This window comes from Camellia sinensis, chromosome 6, assembly GCF_055761805.1.
Source record: "Camellia sinensis isolate YWXY chromosome 6, ASM5576180v1, whole genome shotgun sequence".
In the NCBI taxonomy this organism is placed as follows: Eukaryota; Viridiplantae; Streptophyta; class Magnoliopsida; order Ericales; family Theaceae; genus Camellia; species Camellia sinensis.
Window position 1 is genome coordinate 163,301,686 of NC_138966.1, and position 11,041 is coordinate 163,312,726.

At 33.7% G+C, this 11,041-nt stretch overlaps 1 long non-coding RNA gene across 2 annotated transcripts; it reads left to right on the forward strand.

Moving 5' to 3' along the window:
• Nucleotides 1-305: 305 nt before the first annotated feature.
• On the forward strand, nt 306-7,445 carry LOC114303771 (uncharacterized). Of its 2 annotated transcripts, XR_014333428.1 has the most exons (4): nt 306-632; nt 3,079-3,257; nt 3,853-4,669; nt 5,934-7,445. It is a non-coding gene; the product is annotated as an uncharacterized LOC114303771 (long non-coding RNA). The 2 variants fall into 2 exon arrangements; XR_003643854.2 differs by having other exon boundaries at nt 3,853-7,445.
• Nucleotides 7,446-11,041: the final 3,596 nt, after the last annotated feature.

Below are 11,041 nucleotides of genomic sequence, written 5' to 3' on the forward strand. Positions count from 1 at the left end.
TCGAAAAAAATTAATTAAAAAAAAATATTTTAAAAAAATTTAATTGAAAAAAAAAATTAAAAAAAATTATTTAAAAAAAATTTAATTGAAAAAAAAACTAAAAACGTAAACTCATTTTTTGAGTTTATATTTTTTTTTCAAATTTATAAACTGAGATAATTATTTATAAATTAAAAAAATTATCAAATAAATTTTTATAATAATTTTTTAAAATTTTATAAATATAAATTAAAAACGGAATCGTTACCCAACGCACCCTAACCAACCGTAGCATTATTATTTAAATATCTGGACCGTTTTTGCCCAAACAAAACCAATTGAGAAACTCTAATCTCTCAAATCAAAACATCTGAGAGCTCTCTTCTCATCTCACTCTCTCTCTCTCTCTCTCTCTCTCTCTCTATCGTTTTTCATCTTCGACCTTCGCAATCGACTCTCTCTCTCTCCGGCAACTCTCAGGTAAGGACTCTCTCTGTCTCCGTCTCGCTCTCTCTCGCCGATCTGTGATTTTAAGAAATGGGATAGACGAAGCCAAATCCAGTGGTGTTTGGCCCACCGTGAAGCCTTTCGTCAATGGCGGAGCCTCTACAATGCTCGCTACCTGTGTCATCCAACCTATCGACGTGATCAAGGTACTCAAATACACACACATATATATGTTGTACTTATTAAAATATATATATATTATATATATATATGTTGTATATAGATAAGTTATCTCATGTAAAAAAGATCTTTGATCTTTGTGCTCTTTTTGAAAGGTTTCAGATCTTAGATCTAACATTGAAATGGATCTTTGTCAAATGTTGAGTTCCTTTTATGTGTAACTAATGTTGATTGTTTAACTGAAATATGAGATTGACTGGGATCTTAAGATCAAAATGGCTAGTTATTTGTTAAATCTTGAATTTGTTTATATATGAAATACTGGTTGAATGGAAATTATGATTTGATATATATATATATGTTTGCTCTTACTAACAGTCCGTTTGGAATGAGTTATTTGGAGGGAGAAAAAAAATCCAAACTGCAAACCGCAGTACATCCGTAAACCCTATCTGCACAAATCACAAATCGCAAACTGCACTGCGGGCTGTTGTGGTTTGACTTTTTCCAAACTGCGTAGGTGCGGGTTGATCAAAACTAAACCGCAAACCGCACAAATCCGATCCGCGAGCACCCCTAATGACTATGATGATAAATATGTCTATTTTCCTGATGAATTCTGGATACAGGGAAAACGGGTTGTAATGGCGTTCATACAATAGCGTTTTGAATAACGACACTTTTTAGTGCACAAAATCTACCCTACCGCAGTTTTTAGTTTTACTTAAAAAAAAGAAAAAAGAAAAGTGGATCACCGTAAATGTATTCCGTTATCTGTACAAGGGTCTGTCTATCTCCTTCTCACACTTAGATCTCACTCTCTCACACCCTGCTCTTCTCTCTCACAATCAAACTCTCTCAAGGGCTTTGCTCTAGCTGTTCTTCATTGATCTCGATCTCGCTCGCTATTAGCTCCCATCTTGAGTTTGCAAATTGTAGATCCGAAATCGATATATCATAGTAAGTGTAATCGGTGTTCGAGTTTGAACTATCATCGTCTCTACTTTCTCATTGTCAAATTAGATTTGCTGATTAACTCTCTAATTTTTTCATTCTCAGTTCAGATCAGATCAGATCGTTATCATTCTTGAACTAGATCGATCTATCTTGCTCTTCATCTCAAGTACATTTCGCAAAAAAATTAATAAATTCTAGATTTTCTCTCCCAGTGATGTTCTTTCTATTCTGGGAAACCAAAAGAAAAATCACACAACTCTGCGTTTTCTTTTGTGAAAAAGGGGCAGTCCTTTTGTTTCCATGCACTTGCCGCTGGAGATGTTTTGGAACCAATTCGAGCAAATGCTGCTTTCTACAGTTTGTTTCCCTGGAAAAGTAACTCAAATCAGTGTTTTATTATTATTATTATTATTAATAGATATGGGTTATAGTCATTTTTTGTTGTGCTTTCCTTTATTTTTTATTTGTTCTCTCTTAAATGCTAGAAATGTCTGTCAGGAGCTGCATTTCCTTATTTCCTTATTATTCTGGTAATTTTGAATTCTACAGAATTACAAAAGATTTGAAGTAATCTTGTTGCTACATCAGTAAGCCTAAGCAGTTGGTTGCAAAGTTTATTAATGTTTTCCTATATATTTCCTCTGTTGTAAAGAAAATACTACCCATTTGGAAACAATAGAAATTCTTTGGGCAATATGGTCTCATTATTAAGTTTTTGAAGTTGGATCCATTGCTTTTCCTTGATATGGATTTGTCAAAAGTCAGCTCTTGTTTGTGTAACGGCAGACATTGTTAAGCAAATAACTGTATCACTATCACATGAATTGCCTTTAAAAATTAAAATATCCAGGAAGTTTTGAGATGTTAACTTGTTATGAGAATGAACAAGTTTTAGATTATTCTTTGTTTATTTGTATTTCCATTGGTGGTCAACAACCATAGTTATAGCACAAGCACAAATAATTTGGTTGTTCTCGTAGAATCTTCAATAGAGATACCTACTAAACCCTAAAATTTTGGCTACCAAGAGTTAGATGCAACTTCGTTTGCTTGTGAGGAGGGACATAAATTGGGTTAGGCAAGGTGAATTTGGAACAACTATTGATGAAACTATTGGACCTCTTGGGATATCGACACAGACACAATTTGAAGATGATGAAGAAATGATATGGTATTGTAATTTTGTATCATATTCACTGGTACATTTGTACTTCGTTGTCTACTATGCCGTCTCCTGTAGGTCGTGTTTTGCTATCTTGATGGTGTTTGGACAGCTAGATAAGCTATCTAGTTCTACTGTTTGAAATGCTGTATGGTTCTTGTTTTTGGGAAACAATTTTGTTATCCACATTCCTGATTGATCTTGCTATTGGGATCTTTCTTCCAATGCCCTGCATTCATATGCCGTTTAATTTTAATATGAAAGTTGTTGGATGACATTGCAAAATTATGTCAAGTTCAAGAGATAAAATTGTAGTTTACTGTATTTTAGTTGAAGTTGCCAATTATTTGCAGGTTACTACAAATGCGGATGAGTCGATGAAGAAATTTATTTTGGCATTTATTGGAAAAAAATGGAGAGAGTGGAAGGCTAGAGTTAAAAAAATGGGGTATATGCCATTCATCGACCCGAAAGAGTACATGAGCATCAATGGCGGAGCTTAGTTTATTATTGGGGCACTCGGAAGGCATAGGTATCATTTAATGTTGCTAGTTTAATTGGTGGCTGTTGCTGTTAGAGATACTTTTACATGGGATTATTGCTTATGGGTTTGGAAGATTTGTTTGCCTTGTTGATCTCAACTTGTTGAATTTGATGAATTTTGGCTTGTCAATGAATTGTTTTAGTGTTAAATTGTTTATTGAACTCTATTGTAATCTCATAAGATGAGTTTGTTAATTAATAAATTATCTTGTGTTTCTGTGTGTATTACTGTTAGTGTAGCTCTGCAGGGGAATAAACTCTAATCGCCTCAAAGAGAAACACTATTGTGAGATTGAGATAGGAAGAAAAATATGTGGGGTAAAGAAGTGGGGGAGACGGGGCACTCACCTCTCCACGAAAGGGAATAGATAAATAGGTTGTTTGTTTGGGATGATTTAAATAAATATATTTTTTGATTTTTTATAAAAGAATGTAAAAAGAAATAAAATATAATAATGTGACCTAAATAATTTATTTAGGAGATGACAAACAAACTCAAAGTTAGTATTTAAAGAGCAATCTCCCATAATATATAGTGCAATATATTGAAAATTACACTAAAATAATATCAATTTTTTGTGCAGCTCACTTTTGGTATAACTACCATGGAAAACCAGAAAATACTTTGGAAGGACTTGTATTTCTTCGATTATTACTTCCCAAATCCCAAATCACTAATACCATGGATCGGAATGTAATGCGACAACATCTCTAATTGCTTCTTAGCAATTGTTACCGATGCTTTCTCTGCGTTTCGAAATAAAAAAACTTTGGTTTTCGTGCAAATTCTCCACTGTCAATGCGGCTACGCTGACATTGTTCAGTGTAGCAATGAAGATGCCACTGGATTTGTTTAGTGACATGTACGGAGGAAGCGATTAACTTGCAAAACTTAGCAGTACAGTCATGGCATAAAATTACCTATTATAATACATATCATGACCGTGTTGCTAAATTTTGCAAGTTGATCGCTTCCTCCATACATGTCACTACTCAAATCCAGTGGCATCTTCATTGCTACACTTAACAGCGTCAGCGTAGCGGCATTGATAGTGAAGAATTTGCACAGAAACCAAAGTTTTTGTTTGGAAATGCAGAGAGAGCATCGGCAACAATTGCTAAGAAGCAAACTAGAGATGCTAACATACATCCGATCCATGTCATTGGGGATTTGGGCGCGCAACGCTCAAAGCAACAGTGGCTGCAATTAGGTGATCGCGACACCAAATTTTTTTCATAAAATGGCATCGTGGAGAAGGATTCGGAATCATATTACCTGTGTGCGGGATGTGGATGGTAATGTTCTTACTGAACCAAAGGCTATTCAAGCAGCTTTTGTGGATCATTTCAAGAAATTATTTTCACCATCTGGAAGCTTAGCTGAGTACTCATCGGATACAGGTTCATATCCTTCTCATTTTAATATTTTAAATGCTATGCAATGTAAACTTTTATCATCCCCGGTTGAATTGCTAGAGCAACCTTTTTCATTAAATGAAGTCCAAACTACTGTTTTCCAAATGGGCAAATTTTAGGCTTCAGGGCCAGATGGCTTCATAGCAGGTTTTTATCAAAAGTACTGGGTAGAAGTGGGTGAGTCCGTAGGAGATTCTGTTTTAAATTTTCTTTGCTCCGGGTTTTTGAGTAGGGCCTTAAATAAAACACTTCTCTGCTTAATTCCAAACAAAGAGTCCTTTAACGGTGATTGATTATTGCTCCATTAGTCTTTGCAATGTGTTATATACAATTGGGGCGAAAGTTTTGGCAAATAGATTAAGAAATATCTTTACCAGATTTGATTTCTTTCAATCAAGGTGCGTTTTTAAAAGGACAATTAATTTCAGATAATATTCTTTTGGCCCATGTGCTTGTTGAATACATCAAGAAAAAAAAGAGATGGGGGTAAACGAGTCTTTGGTTTGAAATTGGATATGAATAAGGCTTATGATAGGGTCAATTGAGAATTTCTCATAGCAGTACTAACTAAAATGGGATTTTCGTCGACATGGGTGTTATTGATTTCTCAATGTATTTTGAGTCGGTAACTTTTTCAATTCTGTTTAATGGGACCCAAACTGAATATTTTCAACCACTTGTGGGGCTAAGACAGGGTGATCATTTTTCACCCTACCTATTTTTGCTAGTCATGCATGCTTTAACAGATGGGTTTCAGCACCTGTCAAATCAAGGTATTTGTCGAGGTATTACTGTTAGTCGACATTCCCCAGCTATTTCACAGCTGTTTCTTGCAGATGATTGTTTTATTATCCAGAAATTTGACATGTCCGAAGTTTGGTGCTTGCAATGGTTCTTGAGTGCATTCGGTGATCAGTTGGGTTTGCATATTAATTTTAAAAAATCTGAACTTTGCCCTAGTCCGAATATGCTGAATCATCTCAAAAATTGGCTTGCGTCTTTGTTGGGTGTGAAATTGGTGGTACAGCCAGGGGTGTATTTGGGGGCTAATTTAGGATTTTGAGGCAGGTCGAAAGGCGAGATTTTTAGAGTTCTTATAGACAAAATACAAGGAAAATTACGAGGCTGGAAGTGTGATCTCTTGAATTTTGTATTGGTCCGACATGTGTTGCACTCCATTCCAGTATATTTAATGTCGGCCTTTAAGATGCCCAATTCCTTTATTGCTAAACTGACTAAATTGGTACAGGACTTTTTATGGAAATCTAACTGTGACCGAGGCATCTATTGGAAGAAATGGCTCCATGTGTTTTCCTTGCAATTGGGGTGGTTTGGAGTTTAGGGATCGTAGATGTTTTAATCAAGCTTTATTGGCTAAACAGGCATGGCAAATAGTGTCCAATCCAAATTTATTGTTGTCTATAGTCCTGTTAGGCAAATATTGTCAGCATCATCCCTTCTTGCAAGTCCCTCAAAACAGTCAATCTACATGGGGATGGCGGAGTATTTTATGGGGTCGAGACCATTTAAACACAGGGGTTCAATGGGTTGTGGGTAATGGTAAAAATATCTCTCCTTTTGAGGATCAATGGATACCGTTGATGTCTAATCCTTTACGAGGGAGGAACATGAATAGGATGTTGCCTTCTATGAAGGTAGCGCATTTTATTGACCATGAACACAGATGTTGGCGAGATAACTTGATTAGATTATTTTTTCCTGATGAATGTAGTAGACGTATTCTATCAACACATCTTGCCAGAGGGCAGTGAGGATAAATTGATTTGGCGACCAGTTAAGAGTGGGAAATATTCTGTCAAATCGGGATATAAACAAGCCTTGCTTTGTTATTTTCCGATTTATGGACAACAAAATAGAGATCAAATGGTATGGAAGAAATTGTGGAAACTAGGGCTCCCTCCGAAATGGGCTTTATTTAGATGGAAGTGTCTTCATAGATTGCTTCCAGTACAGTGGGAACTAAAAAAGTGAGGAATAGTGGTTGAGACAAAATGTGTTCGATGCCACAAGACCCGATGAAACTATCGAACATTTGTTTTTTTCATGCGATTTCTCACAGTGTGTTTGGACTTCAGTTCTGGAGTTTCAGTCCCCTTTTTCAGGTGGTTCACAACATGGATTGAGCAAATCAAAGACACATAGATTATTGTACAATCGGTTGCTCTTCTTTGGGCTATCTGGTTACAAAGGAACAGTTATGTTTTCAACTCTACTCCTAGGAATATTGAGGGCACCATCAAAGATGCCAGGAACCTGTCTGCTTGGGCAATTTCTTTTCGCACTAGTGCTGCTAGTTTTTTGTGATGCTGATGTAGGAAACGGCAGTAAACAATATAATCATCTTGTTTTCCATCAGGCATGTGAACAGATGGACACTACAACCACGTTGAGGCTTATCACGGATGGAGCATGAAAATCGGCTCAGACAGAAGCTGGTGTAGCGTGGGTCTATGTGGATCACACAGGGCAGCTCATATATCAAATGCAGCAAGAGTGAATCCTCTTCCTTGTACGACAGCAGCAGAAGCAATGGCCTGTCCGGAGGCTTTCGGGCAGGCAGTCTGGGATTTCAATGTTAATTATTCAAACCGATTGCCAAGTCTTGGTTCACATCCTTCAGAGTAAAGGCACAATATTAGATTGGCAGATTATGTCTATTGTTAATGATATTATTAACTCTTATAAGGATTTTGATTATGTAGGTATTAGTAAAGTTGATCCGAATGTAATTACACCAGCACATAAACTGGCAACCGATGTAATTAATGTCATCATATAATATTTTGTGGTTGTTCGTTCTCAAAAAAACAATCCATGTGGTGTTGGCCTAAAAAGGGAAAGAAAAAAAAAAAGAGCTTTAGAAGAAAGAGGAAGTTGGGTAGTCCATTACAAAGAAATTCCAAAGTTACAATCTTGTAACAAAATAAAACTTAAATTCTAATATTTTGATTAATTTTTAATTTAAACCATTTACTTATTTTCATTAAGTAAAATTAAAAAAAATATATATTTTAATCATTAAACTCTATGTAAATATACATAAAATGTTTGAAATATCATTTTTATTGAATTTTATGATAAAAAAAATTATTATTTTATTAATTTTACTTAATAAAAATAGATAAATAGTTTAAATTAAAAATAAATAAAAATTTAAGATTTAAATTGATAAAATTAAAAGTATAAGATTTATTTTATGACAAAATTTAAACCCTAATTTTTTTTTTAATTTCTCCGAAATAATTTCAATAGGCTTTTTAATTAGAGAGGTCAATTCAACCCACAACAATCCATGGACAATGTGGTGTGGGCCATGACAATACGCTAGCCCCTAGCTTTAAATGAAAAAAACAAAAAAATTAAAATAAAAAGTAGGGTAAATTACACTTTCTCCTGAGGTTTACTATTATAATTATATATATATATATATATATATATATTTTTAATAATTATACGGACTCCTCTACTTTCCAAAATAATACCAAGATTCTCCTCTCTCTCGTTAAAAGGATCCAAACGACATTAAGTATACACTTTCTCCTTATTCACTTTGTTCATTACTTGTAGTGTATAAAAGATAAATAATTATATTCTTATAATTATCAATATAAAAAAATGCAAAAGTCAGTTGATAAAATTTTAATTCCCAACTCATGTAAATTCTCAAAATCAAAAAAAAAAAAAAAAATGTGCTTTCAAATATTTTTCTTTTCAAAGGTTAATTGATGATTTTTTTTAAAATACATTTTTTATTTTTTTTAGTGACTCAAATATGAAAATAAACATTATGATGGAATAATCACTTTATTGCATTGCATTCTAGCGAATTGAACATAGTATAAGATGGTTGTGAAACATTTATCAATATATCACACAACGTAAAAAATAAATTTAGAAAATTTAAAATCAAATAGTTAAATAATATTAGGGATGGATTTGTCTCAAATATAAATTTGAGCTTGGCCATTGTCATGTTTGGAATTGTAGGGCCTACCATGGGTCCTGATAATCAAAGCTGTTTATTTTGTATATCATTCATAAATAAATAAAATTAAGTCAATTTAGATAGTCATAATCTCTTCATTTTGTCACGTTTGTTTAAAAAAAAATAGATGGTCTATTTTCAAAAACATACTTATACTTGCCCTTTTTTGGGACAAACACAATAAATTAGAAATGTTACAATTATTAAACAGAACTCCACAAAATAAATGATTTTGATCATTGAAATGGGACCCGTGGTGTTCCCAATGTGTCCAATCATAACAGTCAAATTTAAATTTAAACTTAAAAGAAATTCAACCCATAATATTAGAGTTCTGCTAGGTAGCTCGAATGGCTTTTGGCCCGAATGGCTCGAGGTGCCAAAACGACGTCGTTTTGGCACCTCTTTTTCTTTTTTTTTTTTTCTCTCCTTGGTCTTCGTTCCTTCCTTCTCTTCTTTGTTCCCCCTACTAAAAAATTAGAGAAAGAAGTTTAACAAAACCCTTCTCTTCTTCTTCAACAGCAGTTTAACAAAATCTAAATCTAAATCTAAAATTATATCCAAAACCAAACCCATAGTTTAACAAAATCAAAATCAAAATCTAAATCTAAAATGAAATCTAAAATCAAAACCAAATCAAAAACCAAACCCACAGTTTAACAAAATCAAAATCAAATCTAAATTCAAAACCAAATCAAATACCAAACCCACAGATTATTTTTTATATTTTTTTCCCTATTGGATCTTTGAAACAAAGGCAAAGAAGAGAGAAGAAGAGAAAGCATAGAAGAGAGAGGAAGAGAAAGAGAAAGAGAGAGAAGAGAGAGGAAGTTCTTTTGTGGTCCTAATTTCTTTTCAGATCTAGAGCTTCTTCTCATTTCCATTACTTTCTAATCCCAATTTCACTTTTTGCATTCTATTCATGTATGTATGAGTACAGTTGAATGAAACAGAGGAGATGAGAGAGAAGAGGAGAGGAAACATAGATAGAAATAGAGAGGAGAGAAGAGAAGAGGAAACTGGTAGAGAGGCATTTTCGCGCCATTCGAGCTCATTTCTTTCGAGTTACGAATTATTTTTGATAATATTAATACTTTATTAAGGCACGTAAATTATGAAATAACTTTTTTTATAATGATAATTATAATAATATATAGTTTTTATTTTTTTATTCTTTATAGATAAGGGGTAATTGCATCCCAATTTACACTTTTAATTATTAATATTTATAAAGTTTTTCATTGATTTGCACTAATGTAATATTTCCCTGATAAATAAATCACAAAATTCATAAATTATGTGTAAATAAAACAATTTAAAAATAAAAAAATAAAGATGAACAATCAAAGTTGTGTCATTTTACATTTTTTTTCCTCCACACGTAGAATGCACAATTTCGTTAGTTTTGATTGACCATTAATTAAAAAGATAAGGATTTGAGTCACGGCTATGGTTGAAAGATTTTAATTAATTTTATTTATTATTTAGGACTTCCAAGTAAGTTCTCTAACAAATCTCTTCCATACATGTTGTGTGAGAATGATAGATTTGTGAAAAAAAATATTCAATAAGTATGTTCGTATTTACAAATGAAGGAATTTTGAGGGTTTTGGGAGATTTTTTGAGTAATTTTTAACTAATCAGTTTGATTGTTTGGATAGTTTTTACACCGACAACGAGATCCGACCACCGATCTCCTCCTCCCTCCTCTGTCCTCTTGCGACCAACAATCACCGATCTTCTCTCACCCTCTCTCCTATGTCTTGCGACCACCATTCTCCGCATTAAAGATTGAAAGCCCAAGCAGAGTTTAGAACAAAATAGAGTATAGCAGAGTTTTCAAACTATGAACTTTTCTATCATTGAACTGTTATTGCTTACTACCTATGAACACTTCAACACTCTTTCTAAAGTTCTACTTTAATAATCTCTGTTTGGTTAACACTCTGTTTGGATGGAGGGATTTGGTTTGAGAATTGGAAACCCTTTGTTTAGATGGTTAAGTAAGATAGATGGTGAGACCAAAGTTGTGTTTTATTTTTGAGATTATTTCATTTTTATCCTTACACTTTTACGCGATGTTTAATGATTCTCCCAGACTACTCTTATTTTCATGCGTACCCCCATACTATTTAAGTTACTATCAATTTTGCCCATGCCGTCACATTTGAAATGGAAAATGTTTAAAAAATTACATTTTGGCCCCAAATTTCAAAAGAAAGATGCAAACCAGCCCTCCTAACACTTCTCCACCAAACTCGACTTCCTGGGACGAATCCTCGCCATTATCGAAATCTCCATGGTCCTCTCACGCCGCTCAAATCGACGATTACTATTCATACACAGGCCTA